Source organism: Styela clava, chromosome 11, assembly GCF_964204865.1.
Source record: "Styela clava chromosome 11, kaStyClav1.hap1.2, whole genome shotgun sequence".
NCBI classification, from domain to species: Eukaryota; Metazoa; Chordata; class Ascidiacea; order Stolidobranchia; family Styelidae; genus Styela; species Styela clava.
Window position 1 is genome coordinate 13,282,625 of NC_135260.1, and position 22,215 is coordinate 13,304,839.

General features: G+C 33.5%; 2 long non-coding RNA genes across 3 annotated transcripts in view; both read left to right on the plus strand.

The window, feature by feature from the left end:
• LOC144429824 (uncharacterized) overlaps positions 1-22,215 on the plus strand; it is a 100,614-nt gene that overhangs the window by 28,662 nt on the left and 49,737 nt on the right. The gene's annotated exons all lie outside the window — the stretch shown is intronic.
• On the plus strand, positions 3,981-21,821 carry LOC144429712 (uncharacterized). Of its 2 annotated transcripts, XR_013479026.1 has the most exons (8): positions 3,981-4,138; positions 4,940-5,001; positions 6,027-6,144; positions 8,218-8,257; positions 8,840-8,986; positions 10,966-11,075; positions 15,256-15,370; positions 21,176-21,821. It is a non-coding gene; the product is annotated as an uncharacterized LOC144429712 (long non-coding RNA). The 2 variants fall into 2 exon arrangements; XR_013479025.1 differs by lacking the exons at positions 15,256-15,370; positions 21,176-21,821 and adding an exon at positions 13,675-15,198 and having other exon boundaries at positions 3,989-4,138.

Sequence of the window (22,215 nt, forward strand, 5' to 3'; positions counted from 1 at the left end):
CTGAGGGAGTGTGACAATAAAGATTCATGCCTCCAGTCTCAACGTGAATCGAAATATCAAATGATACAAGTCACAACTGTAGTTTGAAATTTTACCGGTACCTGTGGGTAGCGTTCGTTTAAAGATGATATACAAAGCCTTCAGTTATTTTAAAGTTAATTCCCGAGAATTACCGATGTATTTTGCGCATCTCGCGTTTAATGTCGCTTCAAATTATATTCTTTCGGGACAGATATTACTTGAAATCAAACCAGACACTGCGTGATGGTCAAGGAAATACATTTCCGCCGTGTTCTCATATGTCAACTTTCTTGCGACACTCATTTTATTAAGAACTGTTATATTGAGTAATTTAAAAACATGCAGCGTGAGCAAGCTTAGTGACATCGTCAAATACCAACCAAGTCAGTCTAAGTTGGATTTTGGGACCGACCTAAAAAAAACTGGATTACGCGGCGTTAAGTCGGCTCCGCGTTTCGTCACTACTGTCACATGGCCGACGCGAGTGTTTTTACCATAATAAAGGCACAAAGCGTTAGAAAAATGGTTTGAATTTCGGGATCCCAACCCCATCTAAAAAAAACTCAAAAATTTTACTCGATTAGATACAAATATACGCTAAAATTGTTCTGTGAGCCGCACGGAATGTATCAGCATGACAGAGTTTGGACCACCCTGGTCTACCTTATCAAGAAACTCCCGACTTTGCTGACCAATATATCCTTGAAATGCGATCGTGGAACCGCCACATAGTGTAAATAGTGCATTGGTCCAATTGTTGAAGTGAATAGAAATTTTTTCAAAATAAAAATGCAGCAACAAGGTGAATACTAGAAAGAAAAAACAACAACAATTTAAGAAGGCCCATTTCGTGTCCAATAAATAAGCTTCGGTGTTCATTTTTAGTAAAGAAGGTTAATATAATACTTGAAGACAAAAAATAAGCGAACGGTGAACTCGCGGTTAATAAATACCGATAAACTATATAAAATTCCGCTCTAAAATTTCTGTGGTGCCCCTCTTTGCTTGGTGCCCTAAGCACGTGCTTATATTGTTTAATGGTAATTGTAGAGGTGATGTCACATTCAAATCAATTAAAGTATTCCTGACGCCAAGAAGATCTTCCGCTGTTGGATATATGATGTTGGTGTATACACTCCGATTCATCGAATACCTGAAAAATTTGAGACTATGTTATAAATAGCGTTGTATTTCGAAAATAATTATCAAATTGAATATTGGTATGGACTAATCACGGCGCCACGGTTTCAGTTTTGAGACCTTATTTTACACACTTTGGAGTTATTTCATTTTATATGATTATGGCATCATTTATTTTGTGCTGATAAAGTACTATAGTTTTATTTTATTTAATGCGCTCGATGTTTCCTGAAGCGGTTACTTAACAAATAAGATATTCGCCCAAGTTCCTAAACTTGCGGTTGTATGCAAAGTAAAAGTTAATTTGTTTCCTGCACTTGTTACACTTCAAAAATTACCTTCAAATTTATTACAATCAACAGTCAGGATAAATGTTGAATAATCCGATGCAAACACGATCTTCGTGTTGCCATTTTCATAAGACTCAGCTGTGATAATAAACACATAAATTAAACAAATGTTTGTGTTACAAGTGGTCACAGTTGAAAGTAATTGTTTACTTACAGTATACAAATATTGAGGGGATTAGATCATAACCAAAAGAGCTATGCTCAAATATATAGACAGGTTACGCTGAAATTCACTGTTGTACGGTACGTTAACTTACGGCTTGACCACGGAACCCGTTCGTTGATCAAGTGATCGATAAATGTTTGCGGAATCGTCACATGGTGGCAAATTCTGATGACGTCTTAGCTCAAAATAAAAACGAATTTCATAAAGCTCACAGGAATATTTGAAATTAATTAATTTGAAATTTATAGCCTTCTAGAAAAAAATTCCATCTTCAACTACTGAAAATTTTAAAGCAATTGGTCCAGTAATCAAAGAGAAACGCGACTTTTTAAGAACGTGTCAAAGAACAAGAACAGGAACAATAAGAACAACGACTATATTGCGGAAACTGGCTGTAATCCAATCACAATGTTTGGTTGCATTAAAAAGTACTCCTATTATAGCGTTACAATCCCAGTGTAACGAAATGCCTTTACATATTATACATTATAGAAAATGTCTACATTACAAATGCAGAATGATTCCTCATGACAGCGAAATTACAGCACAATTATTCAAACAGTCGTGGGAAGAATATTTCATTGACAAACCGTCATTTGCAACGTTTATTATGAAAACAACCAACAGCTTTTTTACCGACTTCTCTGTTGCAAAAGATGTCAATTTCAAGATTCCTCCCTTGATGCATCGTTAACGATTTATGATACGACATGTTCACCTACAATACTTCAAACGTCATTTCCTGACCATATAAACGAAAACTTTCGAGACTATGTACAAGTATTTACTGACGGTTCGAAAAATCCATTCGGCGTAAGTGCTGCATATTATGTGCCTCAAGCGAAAGTAGAGGAAAACTGAAATTATACCATAAAAAGTATTAATATTCCGTGGCGAAAAAAGTTTGGGAAGCGCTGGCTTCGGGTAGGGATGGTGGGAGAAAGCCGCCAGCAATCCTCTGGTACTAAATTATCCCCTACTGGATTTGAACCTGCGAATCCCAGCGGGGTAATCTTAGGTTAGAAATCAAGCGTAGTCCTAAGGCTTAGCACGATGCGCCACTCATTGCGAACGTAGTCAACTGCAGTGCACTGGCTGACATACATACTAAACACATTAATATACGTCTATACCCTTACGTTGGATGACGAAATCTCAGGATTGTTCTTTATAGCCGTACATACCTGTATCATGATCGCTTTTTACCAAGAGGTCTACTGTAGAGACAGACTCAAAGTGCTTCATACAGAACTAGAGTCTCCGCGAACTATTCGTTTACTCAAAATGACATTCATAAAAATTAAAACAGGCAGCAAATACATCCGAGTTATTAAATAGAGTAATTTCAAATCACTCATTAATATTAATCGGTAAATAACAAATTGTTTTTGTCACGTCCTTATTGCTGGACTCCGTAAATAACAGTCTACCTCTTCACGAGCTTCATAACACCAAATATGTGAATCAGTCGTTGTCGTCGGTATGCACTTGTCTTGAGCAGTCAATTACCGTATTTACTTCACATAGAACCGTGATTAATGCTGTTGCTGATGTTATGTCTTTGCCGTTTGGTTTGGGCGGAGAAATTACTTTTAGAGTAGGCATCGAAACAACGTCACATTGTGACTCCACTTTTAAGGACATCGCCGGCACGTTATTGTATGAAAACATTCTTGGCTGCGAAAGTCAATGAGCTAAGATTTGTACCTCAATTTAGAGAATGTATTGATATAACGCTAAACACGCCGTTATTTTTTCATTGAGTGGAAGGAAGGTTACATTTTTGATGACATCCACGTGCGCGTTTACTCGACAAACAAAACAGACAACTATATTGGAAATGCTGGATTCTTTGTACTAAGCTCCCGTCACTGATGTAAAAAATGTGAGATCTGAGATAAACGGTTCCATTACATTTGAACCCGTGTACATATGAACCACGTACATCTGAACCCACGACAATTGCACCTGCGTACTATTGCACTTATGGAAGTTTTTTTGTTTTACGGATATTTCATATTTGAACCCATACTAACCCTAACCCATGGGTTTTAGCACCCGCATATAAATTGAACCCGCGAATATACACATGGGTTCAAATGTACATGGTTCAAATATACGGTCACCGAGATGAACACCCCCGAAAATACTATGAACTAGGTATTATGCGATCCGAAAATGTATGAAGCAAATCCCAACCGTCATCTTCATTCTGCAACTTTGAGATCACGCGTTAGAAGCGTGATCGACTCGTAACGGCAACCTGGAGTAATTAAAGTAATCAGTTAAAAATATTTGATTACATCAATCAGTTAGCTTTTTTCGTCAAATATTTGTGCGCGGGAAGCCACAAGCGACATCGCAGTCACAAATGTTCGTCGTAGGAGAAGGTTTGATTTTGGTAGAATGTATGGATAAGCTGACTGTTGGGTTATGACAGCGAGTTCGAAACAAAATTCAGGTGGGCCAAATGTTCTTTATACTTATTGTTTACATTGTTATTCTATTGCTTTCATTTTTCTATTGTATAAGTGGTAAATTAGAGGTTTTCGGGCCTATTCGAATTGGAATTATTAACCTAATACAGAAGTCTAGATTGGTGGGTGATTCTTTTTTGCATCGAACTCACTAACATCGGGTTCCATCGCTTCCTCACAACTGGTCGAACTTAAAAGCTATATGGCAATACATAGACTTATCATATTAGGAAACTTAAACATAATATACTGATCTACGTCACTTCGTAAGCTGCATTCAACAGGACAAGATTTACATGAATGTAATGCATAACTTTTAAAACTTTCGCGAATGTAGCGCAAAATCAATGGTTTATTAGAGATTCTCCGTAGCCTTTTCGCTTTCCAATTTTATTGTGTATAGGGTGCTCCGATAGTATTCGTACCAAGATGGCGCACAACCTGAACACAGTATGTGAACCTGGTTAGAGTTCAGGTTGTGGCGCCGTCTTGGTACGAATACTACCGGATCGCCGTGTATAGATTGGATCTTTGTACAAAGACCCTATCAACGTTCAAAATAAGAGAATTAATAATTATCCAGTTTAAGTTAGGAATGCAGATTGCGCTGGAAATTCAATTTTTAAATCATTCCTAACCCGAAATGGATAATTACTAATATGTCATTTTAAAACGTGGCGGGAGCTTTGTGCAAAAGATCCGATAGATTCAGTCCCCCTGTTCATTGAATATGCTAACTACATTTCTGCGACAGTTTATTTATCAATATTTTAACTTTTTTTCAGATGCAAAACTATTAAAGGTTGGAGATTCAAAGGCACAAAGTAAAGAACGAGGAATAATACAAGTAAATATCATTTAAACATTTTATTTGAATTTCGACGCCTATTTTATTCCTGTACACCACTGTTTTCGTTTAGAATGCTAAACAATTAGATGCGAGCGCACCGCGTTTCGGGTCTTGCGATCAAAGTCGGCATCGTTATGCCACTTATTTGATCGTGTGTTTTCCCTCGAAATTGTAAGTTTTATATTTTCACAAGTTTTAATAATTGTCTTTCGAATCAAAATTCCAAAAAAGTAAGACCCACGATCACGTTTAAAATGCTAGATAGTTCGATGCAAGCCAACATTGTTACGCTGCTTATTTGATCCTGTGCATTCTATTGAAATTTAAGATTTAGATTCTGTACAAGTTTTAATAATTGTGTTTTAAAGCAGAAGTCCGAGCTAGTACTATAAATATAGTACCCTGTATCAAATTGGTGTACTATTCGCGACCCCTAAAATTCGTTGCTCGCTTCTCTGCTGGATAGTGATCTCCAGTTTTTGCGATCCCCACCGTTAACAATGTGATAATTCTACAAGTTACTGATCAGAGGTAATTATTCATATACTCCAAGAAACAGTTATGAAAGTTCATTGGGTGTTTTACTGTTATTGTAATATTTGCAACTCGTGCAGTCCGAAAACTACACCTGATATGTTTTAAATATTAAGCTGAATTTATGAAATTGAATGATTACATATACCTGTAACTGTAGAGTCGATGAAAAGCAATTTCTATGGTAATCTATAATATTTGAAATTTAATGGCAATCGCTGAATAAATTTTGTTCTTCTAAATTTTCTTAGTTCTGTGTATTTAAAAAAAAATCGGAGAAAAGTTTGGCTTTTATGAAATCGAATGTCGAAATTTATCCGTTACGTATTTTATTGAAACTAACGTCTATTTTTTGCTTTGCATTGTCTCTGTCAACTAGCATTTGTCCAAATTACCTACCTAATGACATAGTTGGCTCAACGAAATTTAGTTTAATTCAAATTTAAAATTGGCTTGCACAAAATCATGACATATATATTGATTTTCAGCTTTTTAAAACACTGCTTGAAAGTTGACAGGACAATTTATTATTGTACCGAAAGAAATTCGTCAAGTGCCAGTTTTCATCACTGAGTGAGATGGAGGCCTAACAAGTCTGAAGAGCAAGTATGTAACCAAATCATTTGAAATCTTTTCAATTTAGATGTCTGTAGTATAAATAAATGATATATTGTATTTTTTTCAGGAAATCTACATACAAATATTACTTTCAATATATTGAGTATAAGCTCAGTTTTGGTTTGTGTGTCAAATAACAATTTCTAAAAATTACAACCTCAAAATTTCATCATAACATGATTCGCACAACTACCGTTTTATTCTGGCTGTTGAGTCGGTCCAGTGAATAAGGCTAGGGCCATGTTTTAGAAATAAAAATTAAGCTTTATTTCATTCCCGCCCAATAGTCGAGGTACAAGAATGCATCAAATTAATCTTATTTTTGTCAGTTTGGGCACCAATGCGCGCTCATAATTGTTTATGGCAAAATCTGTTAAACCATACCATGCTCATTTCGTAGAATCGCGGAATTAAATATTCTGTCCTACGAATTAACTGTAGCAATATCCGGTGAATAATGGCATAGTCAGTACAGCGCAGGGGCTAACTGCTGTGTTGTCCCATCTGCTGTCGTTTCGTTTAATCGTCCAAACCGAAAGGCGAATCACTATGTTGTAATGTCAGTCTATTTAAAGGTTATTAGGCCAGCATAAATAAAAGGCGTTTCGCCGCAATAGCACAATCGCACGTTGTGATTATGACGAACAGTGAAATTTTTTCATAGTGATACTTTTAGTTCAGCAGTGTATATCTGCAGAGATACTGGAAGAATTTGAACTATGCCTCGTTAAAATTAAGTGCAATTAGGTTAAAACACAACCCCAACAAAAATCATGCAAATATTAAAACTTTTTGTTTAACTTGTTGTTTATCATAGGGTGCCTATATATACTAATATGTCTGACATGTTTGGAAACGTAGTCCTGGCCTTTTTCATTAATCTGATGAGCGTTTTTGCCACAAATGGTAGTTGACACTAACTACCATACTATATAAAGTAATCAGGCTAACTTTTTAAATGTAACTGTAACTCATTTTGACCTGTACGTGGTAGTTCACAGTTGATATTCATGCCAATGATGTTCCCAACTAGTTCAAACTGGAGTCGCCCAAAATTTCCAATAATGATATTATAAGAGTGAGTCATACTATGTGAATTAAGATAGCCGTTAATCTTACACCTTAAAAAACTCGTGTTTCAACTAAAATTTCCAAAAACGATATTGTATAAATTATATTCAACCAAGTGTAAACTCCTTTTTTGATTCTTATCCCCTTGCTAAAAGTCCTAAGTTATCATACCATTCATGTTCATAACTATTTAAAAATAGAGACATAGAAATATGCGTCATATTTCCTTATTGGTATTGCGGGTCACGTCATGTTATGCCTAATCATGTGTAATAAGAAGAGCTTGATTGATGTAAACTCTTCTATATAATTTTTACTGAATGGTCTCTTTCATATACGGCACTCACCGTCAATATAAGATATAGTAGTTTCAAAACTCTAGAATTCTTAAATTTTAAATTAGATATTAGGAACTTGGGTGTCGCTGCTCGGTAGCCAGTTTGGTTCCCCGCGACGCCCCTTTCCCAGTAAAACGGTGTAAATTTTCTTCGTGTCGTATTTTATAGTTGTGATACTTCTTACTGGTTGAAAAAAATAAACTTGACTCGACTTGATTAATCGTGTATCTTACCCCTTTTGGTACTAGTTAACCATGACATTCGTGTTCACATGTGTTTCGAACTAAAATCGCATTAAGTTTCCAATAACGAGATTATATTAGTGAGCAGAATCAAGTGCATCAATATGCATCAATATAACCGGGAATCGTACACCCTTTAGTACTGGTTAACAATGGGATTTGTGTCCCAAACTAAAATTTCGAAAGTTACTATATATATACATGAGATCCCACCAATTGTAAATCTACTATAGTCAGCCCATATCCATATTGCTAGTAGCCTTATGTTCATAAGTGTTTGAATATGGGAATATATTCCTTATTTCTCTATCGTTTATTCCCTAGTTATCATCTGTCATGTTCTCATATTTATATATATTTAATGTCTAAAATATCTTTGGCTGAAGTTATTTATAAATGTATATTTTCAGGTCTCTGGGATGGGAAGGAAAGACTATAGAGAACTTGAAGGTAAAACATAACACACTAATAAATAATTCACTAGTTAAAATTTAGATAATGAGATACAACATAGCACACTGACAGATCATTCCGAATAAGTAATATTTATAATATTGAAAATCTGCAAACAATATAGAATGAATTTAAATGAATATCAGTACAAGGTGTCGTCCTTGCATCTTTGAAATAAGCATAGCTTATCACAAGAGCGTGTACAATTTTTTGAGGGGCGTAAAGGTAATTCGAAACAGAAATATTTGTTAAATTTTATCTTTTTCGTCTTATTTTTTATATTTACATTTCTTAATAGCCGTATTTCAATGAATAAAAATATAATTTATATGATGTGTTGCAATATTATACACTGACAAATCATTCCAAAGTAATGTTAGTAAATAAGGGGGAAATCTGAATAATTTGTCAATGAACTGAAAATTAATATTTTTATTTTAGGTATCCAAAGTATAAGCATAGCTTCACTGTGTTCCTGTTAAATTACATTTTCCGTAACTTATAAATCTAAAACTTAATAATGACTTAGTTCGAACAACATATTTATTTAAATTAATATTATACAAAATTTACTTACAGTTCATTATCTCGCATAAAGTTCAGCTTTCTGAAACTCTTCTTGAAAGCGGAAAAGACAGTTTATCATTATACATCAAAAGACATGCGGAGTTATTTGTCCGATTATGCATCACTGAGAGAGGTGGATGCTTCGAGTCTAAAGAGCAAGTATATTATTAAAATCTTCTGAATCTTTCCAATTTACATTCACCACAAACAAGTTAATATTATAAAAATCGGTGAAGTAATAAATGATAAAGAGGTGAATCCGCAACCCAATTTCTTGATTGCGGCATTATAAAATATTAAAATTAAAATATAAAACGGAAGATATCACCATAAGTTTTGTTTTAGCAATCTCGCAGCAGATTGAAAACGCTTTTTAGACATTGTAAATCACAAAATTTGGTGTTATGTTAGGATTTCTTTAAAATATATACCATAATAGTAACTGAAATTGAAACACAGTAAATTGTTCACGCGATGTACCTTTTGTCTATTTTGAAACTAACTACTACCTATTGAGCCGCATACGACTTTTTCTCGGTATGTGACGATATATAAAATAATTAATGCAAAATATATTGATCGATTTTTTTGCAATAATTTAAATTACAATCGTTCGTATTTTTCCATATCTTGGGATATTTCAAACGGTGAAACCTTAAAAAGCCTGCGGCGGGGCGGATTCAGTGTTGTTACACTTGGTTTCATTGTTCTTCATTTCAAGTCCGCTGATTGACGCGGTAATTTTGAGTCGTAATGATTTTATATTGTCGTAAGACGTAAGTCGTCGCAACTGCATGTTTCATTGAACACAATCAAGCCAATAAATACCGCATTTTAAATATTGCCGCATCCAGGGGCGCAGCCAGGATTTTCCAATGGGGGTTACGATGAAACCAAAAGAGTGCGCCAAAAGTGCAATTCACGACGACGTAATGCGTTTAATAAACTAAAATGTATGGTCGTTCACAGCGAAATTCTACAGTTACGTTGTAGCCCGTCTCTCTTTGCCTGATGGTGTTGGTGAATATTTTACAAGTCGTATTTCAAACGTCGACTATTAATCCGTAGTCAGCGGGTACCCGCATTTAGAAATAAAACATAAAAAATTCGAAAAAAATTAATTTCAGAGAGAACTAAATCTCGCAGATGTCAGTAGTGTCATAATGGTTTATATGTACAAAAGTACGCTTGCATGTAGCGCCGATCAAATGCATGAAATGTGAAACTATTACTTGGAATTTATTGTTATGAAGTTGAACTTTTTTTCCATTCAATGAATATTTACTTGCGCCGTGATCAGTGGCGGGCAAAATCGTATTTTTTAATCGAGTCAATCGAATATTTTTAACGGACACCGAATAATCAGTATTGTCATTTTGAACGGCATCAATTGGGATGTCGGCCGCCGAAACCACCGCCGTGACAATATTTTTTTTTCGGATTTTACTAGAACAGTGCGTCGTTTTTTATTTTATAATTTTGTCGTAATCGAAGGCCTCAGTGAATTATTAGTCACTGCGATCTTTTGGCGGTCGACATTCCTATTAATGTTGTTAGACTATATTAAAGCACTTTTTTTTTATTCACTAGTAAATATTAATTATCACGCGGATATCGTAATTTTTATATTTCGGACATGATTGTGAGTTCACATCGGCAAAGAGGGACAACAAGTGCATTCACAACACAAATTAATTTTATTATGATTTCTATCTTCTGTGTAGGATTTCTATCACAGTTTGTAAATTACGGTCCCAATTTTAGGCGAACAATACCATCATTATTGACCCCGGGGTGCGATATTTTTAAAGCGGATAGTTGGACATTTCTATGCGTTTAATTTTAGATCGTGTCGGTGTTACTTTCGTGTTAAATAATATTTAAAGAACTTCGCAAATTGGTAATCACTACAATACTTACTGTTGAATGTTCACGTAACTCAACTTTGTTAAAACACTTTTTTATTGAGACTAACCACATGAATAAATCGGCAATAATGGCATTTCTACGTGGTCAAAATAATATTGTTTATGTATTTTTAATATAAGCTTATCTTTGATTTACCTCTGTTAATAAGCATTTTTTCTGATTTGTAACTCCAAAACTTGATATATATGAAACTATATATTTAGTTTCAGTTTTCTAAATCACTGCTTGAAAGAGTCATTGCATCAAACGGACATTGTCATTAGTCTGGTGCCTCACGGAGTGAGATGGAAGCCTATATAGTGTAAAGAGTAAAGAGCAAGTATGAAATCTTATAAATTTTTCAAACAATATTTTGTCAGATATAAACTGATATATCATGTTAAATCCCGCTAGTCAGGAAGAACTGCAAATATTTGAATTATCCTCACAGGATGTCCATAATATTCCGCCAAATTTTATTTATATAATTTCGTAAAGTCATATAATGCAATGGTTTCCATCCGCTAGTTCACGGAAGGTGTGCAGTTTTTAGCTGGTATGCAATAAATGTTTCTGCTTTGTTAATTTTGTATGCACAATTCCCGAAAACTGGTCCTTTTCGGGCGTACTCCTCCCATCGTTTGACAAGTATCGAAGTATGCGGCAGTTTGCCAGCAATGGGGTTATAATACTGGTAATGGGACAATTGCCGCTGTACTACAATTGGTCGGGCCTCATTTTATAGTATTTATTGTATTCGTACTTTATAGGTTTATTTCACTGCCATAGCGTTTTGTTAGTTTTTCAATAGTCTAGAAGAGTAGTTTTTAACCAGGGTTCAATCGACTTTTTGTTTTTTGTTGGGGTAACAGGGGTTCGACAAGGTTCCTTTAAATTAAAACAGTTTTCTATTATGGGAATTTCTATCACATCGTCTACTAATTATGCAAATATAACTACAGTTCATCTCAGATATTTAAACTTACACGTTCAACAACTTATAAATTAGCGTTGCTGTTTGTATAGCGTTGCGCAGTTGTAAGTTTGTAAGTTTTAGTGAACCCGTCATCTCCACGGATGTCGCGCGCTTTAGTGTTTGTGCTTATATGATAGTGCCCTTTGATGCTTTCTGCTTATGACTTTGAAACATCTTCGATTGCTGTGTCAAACCAAGGATTTTCAACCTGAATCCTTTCATTTTCTATAATCTTGCACGAAATTATGCTTCCCCTTTATAAAGTCTTGATTGGGTTCCTAATTTCAACCATATGATACAATGGGGTTTGGCGGTAGCCTTCAGGATAGCGCAGGGGTTCGACAGGCTCGTTAGGGTTTAGAATTTGGAAAATCTACGGTGTATTATTTTATTTGATGTTGCCATATCGCTAGAGCAGACAGGTACGAATAGATTTGTTTAAATATATATCCAATTCATATAAATCATCAAATTACATTTTCGGTTATTCATAAACCCAAAACTTGACATAGTTCATATAGTTCACATAATGTCAAACTCGAAAAATTATTGGTACATTTAAATTTTAACCCCCAAGCCGAAATTAGATCGAAATATTTAAATATTTTTTTGAAATCAATCATTTTTTGTAAAATTTATCATCTTCGAATACCACATTGTGCCACGGCAAGTTTTTGTTGCATTGAGTTTTTGGACACGTCAGTGTACATAACGATCGTTTCAATATTATGTTGTTGTTCTTGTTAATATTCTTCTCTTTCGTCATGATAAAATGCTTCTCTTTTCGAATACAGGACCAATTGCTTTGAAATTTTCAGTGGTTAAAGATTGATTTTTTTGCCAGAAGGCTATTACTTTTACTTATTTCAAAAATTTCTGTGGAATTCAAAGATTCGCGTTTTTTATGTGTCAGAATGAAAAATAACGACACCTTGTGACGTGTCCATATATTTGAGCACAGCTCTCTTGTTTATATTAGTCCTCGATTTAATGGAATATTCAAATATTTCCCCGCTAGATCGGAAAAGTTGGGAATAATTCAATATTTTTGAAAAAACTTATAGTGCAATATACCAATTATCTAAGTATATTACCACAGCTGTGAATGTTTCTTTGAAAAATGAGAGATTTGATTTGAAATTAATGCTTCCATTGAATTGAATTTAAATCCGTCGTTAACTTAAAGCTTTAAAATAACAAGTTAGTGGTTGTCCAGCTTGGGTTAGGTTTCGGGTTGGGAGAAATTAAAAAATTTGAAATCTGCATTCGGGGGTGTTTTTTGAAATAAATGCTTTCGTTGAATTGAATTTAATTCTGTTCTTAACTTAAATGCCCAACCCAGATTTGTGTTTGGTTATTTTTATTTAAATACAAAAAATTCTGATAAACAATAATTTATTTCTAAGTCATTGTCGCGTGAATGTCTTAGCCGTACAAAAATACATTTGTGAATGCTAAATGATGTGCCTTGTTTTTTACTTTGAGTAAAACAGTAAAGATGCAAAGTAAGAATGTTAGGCTAAATAGTGGGGAAATGAAAGAAAACGTATTAACTAAAAAGCGCTGGATGCTTCTACAAATTTAAAAAAGAAATGAAATGATCACTTCTAATTCTCCGATGAAGCGTAATAAATTGGTAGATTCGTAAGCACGCAACATGAGGACTTTTTATTAAATTTTCAGAATTTTCTGGTTTTGTCGCAACGACACTGATCAGTTTGTTCTTCATTAGGGATTGCGAATACTTCAGAATAGTTCTGTTTTATTAGCTGAATTGTTATTTATCCGACGCTGACACTGAATATTCATAGTTTCTAATATATGTATTGAAATAGTTTATTTTTGAACCAAAAGTTAAATGTTTTAAGCAAGCTGACAAGCCAGAAAAATCTTAGTTACACTGCACCCATGCCAGGTCATATTTATTAATCCCTCGTTCAATCGTATGTTTTTCTTTTTTTAGCTGATCCTCTGCTAATAAGTGCTAATACAATACAATGCAGCAATAATCGCGAAAGTCGTTCAGGTTCATTCGTGGGCCGTTTTTCCGGAGTTCCTATCATTTCAAATTTTTCATTTTGTCAATGCTAGTTTTTTATTTCACATTTTGTTTTGTCTCTGTACAACACATTTCATATAGTTTATGATTTTTATCAAATTGCTGTGTAGTTCTTTGCGTTTCATACTTTTTAATTTCTTTTTGTTGATAGTTACTTTATGATAGTTTTTGATTTTACAGTTTTTTGCTCTTGGTTTAAAAAAGACCATAATATTATAGTGTGAATTTTTACACGCATTTTCTACTTGAGTCTCTCTCTTATCGTTTGTGCTCCTTTTCCCCCCTAATATTAGGTCATCTATAAACTTGTTTTGGTATCATGATGCCATGAAAAGATAATATCATTTGAACTTACGGGTTATGTTCTGATAGTCGCGTTTTTTTACTGTAACTTGGTTCTAATTTTATTGCTCGATTCAAATTAGAATGATTTTAAGTCGAATCACGTCCAAATATTAACTGAGGACAGCTAAACTAACCCAATATGATATGTTCATTTTGCAATAATATTTTTGCCTTGAATAGTAATTTTTTAACAAATGTTCATATTACTATCGTGTACTATTTACTTGTTTTATTTTATCATTAATTGCGGTATATTGACTTTTTACTTATTTCAATTTCGGTTTGGAATGATTGAAATGAGTGTTTTACCTTCTGCTTAAAACAAATATCAATGTCGTTATACAGTCAGTGCTGGTCAAAACTAATTTAAAAAGCTTTCGGTAAAAGGTATCGGGTATCGGTAATATCGGCAATTTTTTGGTATCGGCATTCGTATCGATATCGGCTAAATGTAGACTGATATTTTCAAGATAATTAACTTTTTATCTATTCCATAATGTTTTAAAAAGTAGGTTGAAATACTGACATGAAAATTATTTTTTGCTTGGAGTGATCGTGTTCGCGGTATTAGCCTCGTTAGGTAGGAGCAATGTAGTTTCCCAACCGCGCGAATAGAAACGGGAATATGATTATGACATGATTTTAGCCATTTATCAGCCCAACTAATTTGGCTATTTTTGCAGCCAATTTTTTATATTGACATTTTTAACATTGCATGGAAATTATGAAGAAATATATCGAATGGTGATTTTTCGATGTGTGAAATTCAAAATACGACGTTATAATGGCATAAAATTCTACGCACGCAACTCGATGTATCAGTTAGACAGAATGAGTGAACATTTACTTATTTTACCACTCAAAGTAGCCAAACCCGAATAGATAATGACATAGCTCGAACAACTATATCTCTTCTCTGTATTTCTGTCTTGTGAATTAAATAACTTGATAATGTCTTAGGTCAACGAAATTTAGTTCCACCTAAAGTAAGATGGACTCGGTATACACATAATATGGCATTAAATTGATATTTTTATGTATTTTTAATATAAGATTAGCTTCGCTTTACCTCTGTCAAACAGCATTTTTTGTGATTTATGACTTCAAAACTTGTTAATGAAACTATATATTTATTTTCAGTTTTCTAAAACACTGCTTGAAAAAGTCATTGCATCAAACGGAATCGACAGTTTTAACAGTATGGTGCATCACAGAGTTAGATGGAAGCCTATTTAGTCTAGAGAGTAAAGTGCAAGTATGTAATCTCATAAATCTTTCAATTCATATTTTGTCCGGTATAAACTGATATATGATGTTAAATCCCGCTAGTCATGAAGAGCTGCAAATATGTGAATTATTCTCACAAGATGTCCAAAATATTTCGACCAATTTTATTTTATAATTTCGTAGAGTCATGTAATGCAATGGTGTCCACCCTCTAGTTCACGGGCGAGTGTGCAATTGTTAGCTGGTATGCGATAAATTTTGCTAATTTGGTAATTTCGTATACATAGCTCCCGAAAAGACGCGGGTTATTTTCCCTTTTGGGCGTTCTCCCATCGTTTGACAAGTATCGAAGTATGCGCCAGTCGCCAACAATGGGGTTATTTTACAGGCAATGAGGGTATTTGCGGCTGCATTAATACAATTGGTCGGGCCTCATTTTATAGTATTTATTGTATTCGTACTTTATGGGTTTATTTCGTTGCCATAGCGTTTTGTTAGTTTTTCAATAGGCTAGAACAGAAGTTTTTAACCAGGGTTAAATCGAATTTTTGGTGTTCGTTGGTGTTGTTCCAAGGATTCGACGAGGTTCCTTTAAATTAAAACAGTTTTATATTATGGGACTTTTCTTTCACATCGTCTACTAATTATGCAAATTTAACTACAGTTCATCTCAGATATTCAAACTTACACTTTCAACAACTAATAAATTAGCGTTGCTGTTTGTATAGCGTTACGCAGTTGTAAGTTTTAGTGAACCCGTCATCTCCACGGATATCGCGCGCTCTGGTGTTTGTGGTTATATGATAGTGCCTTTAGATGCTTTCTGATTATGACTTTGAAACATCTTGGGTTGTTATGGCAAGCCAAGGATTTTCAACCTGAATCTTTTAATTTTCTATAACCTTGCACGAAATTGAGCTTCCCTTTTTTAAAGTCGGGAATTGGGCTCCTAATTACAACCATTTGGTACAATGAGGGTTGGCGGTAGCTTTCAGGATAGCGCAGGGGTTCGACAGGCTTGGAATGGTTAGGGTTTAGAATTTGGAAAATCTACGGAGTGTTGTTTTATTTGAGGTTGCCTCTTCGCTAGAGCAGACAGGTACGAATAGATTTGTTGAAATATTTATCCAATTAATATCTAATTTATCAAATTACATTTTCTGTCATTTATAAACTCAAAACGTCACATAGTTCATATAGTTTGCATAATGTCATAGTTCGAAAAATCATTGGTACATTCAAATTTTAACCCCCAAGCCGAAATTAGATCGAAATAATTAAATTTTTTTCTGAAATCAATCAATTTTTGTAAAATTTATCATTTTCGAATACCACATTGTCCCACCACAACTTTTTGTTGAATTAAGTTATTTATTCATTCCTCGATTTAATGGAAGATTCAAATTTATCCCCGCTTGGTCGGAAAAGTTCGAAATAATTCAATATTTTTGAAAAAACCTATAGTGCAATATACTAATTATTTAGGTATATTACCACAGTTGTAAATGTTTCTTTGAAAAATGAGAGATTTGATTTGAAAAAAAATGCCTCCATTGAATTGAATTTAAAACTTAAAGCTTCAAAATAACAAATTAGTGGTTGTCCAGCTTGGGTTAGGATTCGGGTTAAGAATAATTAAAAAAATTGAAATCTGCATTTGGTGGTGTTTTTTGAAATAAATGCTTTCGTTGAATTGAATTTAATTCTGTTGTTAACTTGAATGCCCGACCCATATTTTTCTTTCGTAAATTTGTATTTAAATTCCAAAAATTCTGATAAATAATAATTTATTTCTAAGTCATTGTCGCGTTAATGTCTTAGCCGTACAAAAATACATTTGTGAATGCTAAATGATGTTTATTGTAAGAGTAAAACAGTAAAGATGCAAAGTAAGAATGTTAAGCTAAATAGTGGGGAAATGAAAGAAAACGTATTAACAAAAAAGCGTTGGACGTTTCTACAAATTTAAGAAAGAAATGAAATGGTCACTTCTAATTCTCTGATGAAGCGTAATAAATTGATAGATTTGAAAGCACACAACATGAGGACTTTTAGGTAAATTTTCAGAATTTTCTGATTTTGTCGCAACGACACTGATCAGTTTGTTCTTCATGAGTGATTGCGAATACTTTTGCAGAACAATGCTGTATTATATAATGATATTTTACGAAAATCTTAAGCTATGTAATGAAGAGAGATAAATGAACTGCAAAATTCTTGTTTCTAACACCCTTTTTTATACAAAATTCCTCACACTATATCTCCGCCATAAAAAAAAAACGCTTGATCATATGTTTGAAAGCTGCACAGCAACAGATTCATAAAAAAACGCAAGTTACTTTTCGGATTTTGTCTGCCTTAGTGAATTCATAAGACACGACTTAGTTTTGGTGCTAAAATATGTAGATCAAACAGCAGGGTTGTACGAATTATAAAACAAGATGACCAGATTCAAATAACTGGGTGAAAAGTAATTACTTAGTATCTCACGAGCCGACATTGAGTTTCTCGTGGAATTTTATCGTACATTCAACCCTAAATATTAACTTTTTAATATGCTTGTAGGAAGTAAAATGATATTTTCTGTTTGCTGTCTAGTTCTGTTTTATTAGCTGAATTGTTATTTATCCGACGCTGACACTGAATATTCATAGTTTCTAATATGTGTATTAAAATGGTTTATTTTTGAACGAAAAGTTAACATGTTTTAAGCAACTGACAAGCTAGAAAAATCTTAGTTACTGCACACATGCCAGGTCATATTTATTAATCCCTCGCTCAATCTTATGTTTTTCTTTTTTAGTTGACCCTCTGCTATTAAGTGGTCATTTTGTACACGAAACAACTGGAAATAATAAAATACAATAATATGCAGCAATAATCGCGAAAGGGTTCGGGTTCATTCGCCGGCCGTTTTTCCGGAGTTCCTAACATTTCAAATTTTTCATTTTGTCAAGGCTAGTTTTTCCTTTCACATTTTGTTTTGTCTCTGTACAAAATATTTCATATAGTTTTTGATTGTGATTAAATTGATGTGTTTGATTATTGCTCGATCTGTTTATCCTCGGTTTTTGCGCTCAATATTCCAACGGTTGTTGTTCCGACTCCTTTGTCCTCCTCTGGCTGTCGGGTATCCAATGTAGTAAAAAATACTACTTTAACTTGCTTTTAATTTTAATGTTGGAGAGTGTTAGAATATTTTAGAATAAAACACGTCCAACTAACTTAACTGAAGGCGCGTGTTGGATGTAATTGTGCCAAATCATATCAGTTTGAGATTAAAAAAAAATAAAAATGCGCAATTTACTGGCTTTCATGTAGGTACATCCTAAAACTCCGATTTGTAGTGCGATTGTTTTAAAATCTTATTCTAAAATATGTTAACGTGACTATAAATATTGAATAAAACAAATCTCCCAAATCAAATAAACTCTCTTTGGGTTTAGTACAAAATATAGAACGCCGCTAACAATATAAAGAGGAAAATATGGGATACCTGTAAAGAAGAAAAATGTCTGTCCATTACATACTTCTACGAACATTTGTTTCTGCAGTTCTTTGCGTTTTATACTTTTTCATTTTTTTTGTTGTCAAGACTTTATGATAGTTTTTGACTTACAGTTTTTTGCTCTTGGTTTAAAAAAGAACATAATATTATAGTGTGAATTTTTACATGCAATTTCTACTTGTTCTACTTGTTTTTTACTACACGTCCAAATATTAACTGAGGACAGCCTAACTAACCCAATATGATATGTTCATTTTGCAATAATATTGTTGCCTTGAATAGTGATTTTTTAACAAATGTTCATATTACTATCGTGTATTATTTACTAGTTTTATTTTATCATTAATTGCGGTATATTGACTTTTCATTTATTTCAGTTTCGGTTTGGAATGCTTGAAATGAGTGTTTTACCTTCTGCTTAAAACAAACATCAATGTCGTTATACACGCAAGCAGTACTGGTCAAAACAAATATAAAAGGCTTTCGGTAAAAGATATCGGGTATCGGTAATATCGGCAATATTTTGGTATCGGTATTCGTATCGATATCGGCTAAATGTAGACTGATATTTTCGAAATAATTAACTTTTAATCTATTCCTGAATGTTTTAAAAAGTAGGTTGAAATACTGATATAAAAATAATTTTTTGCTTGGAGTGATCGTGTTCGCGGTATTAGCCTCGTTAGGTAGGAGCAATGCTGTTTCCCAACCGCGCGAATAGAAACGGGAATATGATTATCAACTGATTTTAGCCATTTATCAGCCCAACTAGCTCAACTAATTTGGCTATTTTTGCAACCTATTTTTTATATTGCCAATTTTAACATTACAAGGAAATTATGAAGAAATATATCGAATGTGAATTTTTCGATGTGCAAAATACAAAATACGACGTTGGCATGGCATAAAATTCTGCGCACACAACTCGATTTATGAGTTGGATAGATTGAGTGAACATTTATTTATTTTACCACCTACAGTAGCCAACCCCGATGAGTTTTCTAACCGAACACCGATGTAATTAACATCAGTGTGCAATGTATTTAAATCAAAAAACGTATCAGGATCCAAAACATTAAATTCTTTTTATCTGAAATATGGCTTTTTCAAATCTGAAAAATTGTGTGGCATTAATATTGCTTGCAAACTGTTACTTTAACTCGTTTGGACTGCACACTGATTTAAAATAATAATATCGTCGTTTTATCGTTGTTGTCGAATTGGTATCGGCGACAAAGGTATCGGTACATCTCTTAGTTGGAATCTCTAGTATAATGTAATGGACGTTAATGGAATGTTTAAAATAGATATACACTTCATGCGTTATTGTATCAAATATATGTTGTAAAACAATGTACTCTTTTACTGCAAACCTAAAAAATTCGTAAGATATCAAATAGCATCTTTTATATTCCATCTCAAGCATGTAATAGTATGTTACACATAAAACTACTAAGATTTATTTCCTCAGCAACAGACAAAGTTTTATTGTTTTCTTCCGTATATATATTTGACCCGGGGTTATTTCGAAAGTTATCGGGCATTGTACTTTCGATGAATGACCGCTCATAGACTTCTCTCTTTAAGGCAATTTCATCTTCTGTTCGTGGGAAGAAAAGAGGCATATTGACTTCAACAAAATCTTGTATCGGTCTTGTCTCCTTGTATTCTTGTTTGTTTATAGTTATTTCGGATCATTGCAAGTCGGCTATTTAAAAGTTAATTTGCATTAGAAGTTTGTCGTTCAAGTAGTGTTAATTTAATTACTGTAATAATCGGATTGTTTGCTTATTTTATATTTTGGTTAAATGATAGGGTTTATTCATATTACATAAATTAATGTTGTTATTGTTTGCATCTTTTGGAATTAAGTATGTTGTCGACATACTTAGGTTGGTCGTAAACTTTAGCAACCCAATACATTATGGCCAAGTATGACAGATGTCCCAATATATTGGCATATATGAAAAGTAGGGTTAATAGTTTTGGCTTCTACTTTATGCGTTTCGATCTCTACAATAATCATTTTTATCAGCACACTATTTGACGTTTTTCATCACATATTATTCGTTTCTCGTACTTTGTTCATGTAGACTGGATATTTCATTGCCAGTAATAGACTTCAATCATATTCAAAGATGTGGAGTTGTTAATAACTAGAAAACTGGCAGGTTATAAGGTTTAAGGGAGTTAATGTCGCGCAGCGTCGCCGCCCAACACGTTATAGGCGTCTTGTAGAGCCTTATCATACGAAATAAGTTGCTCATAATTTACTTCCTCTACTATAAAAGTGCATAATAACTAAATGTATATATATTTTTACAGGATTCTTCAATTATAGAACATGACGAATCTTTCTGTTTTTCAAAAGAAAATACAACTTAATTATTTGAATATGAAGAAGAGTTTTATTAAAGATAACCGAGATGTGCTAGTCAACAAATGCATCGAGTCCACACACAAGACTTTGATATAGAAAAATAGACAGTTGTTTGAGACTGTATTTCATTGCCAGACGTACTTTAAGCTCGTATGTATGTGCACTGATTACTAATATGTGATCGCAAACAAATGCATTGGGCAGCACATACACATGTCTTTTATATCAAATAAGACTGTTGTTTAAAACTATACCAAAATGTCATGCACACTGTTAAAGGATTATATGCGGAAGTTTAACATGGGTCGACCCGTGAGGAACTAACTATTTATGTAATTTGAATAATTCCAAAAAGATTTTCGATTGTATATTTATTAATGAATTGAATCATAGCTCAGAAAACTAAATACAATTGTTATTTGTATTCTAATAACCTGCACTGCAATCCTGTAATTGATGTCCTGGTATGATAAGTTTAAAATGATTCTTTCGTTTTACGTTATTCTTATATTTTTATTACTGTTATTGTATATTACTGCTTTATTAATTATATTGTCGTTTATTACTGATATTGTATATTTTTTAATAAGCTTTTTTTGTAATATGCTGTTTCCATATTCAGCCATCTTCTTTGTCATATTCATTATTTTCTATTGTATTTTCGGAGATATTTTCAACAGGAAAACAAGATATCGTGACAACGACAAAGGAAGAAAACTATTAACAGGTCTTGCCATGGCTTTTTTGTTTTTATTATTTTATTTGGTATAGATAGATTTAGACCCATTCCCGCCATTAGGAATGATAGGGTTTTTATTAGGCTTAGATATATTTAATATTATTCTAGCTTCTCAGGAACAGAACTATGAAGGGACTGGGAAAATTAGGAAAAGACGGATGCAAGGAAAATCTACAAATTACATGTAAATATTTTTACAAATTTTATTAGGCTTAGATATTGTTAATATTATCTTAGCTTCTCAGG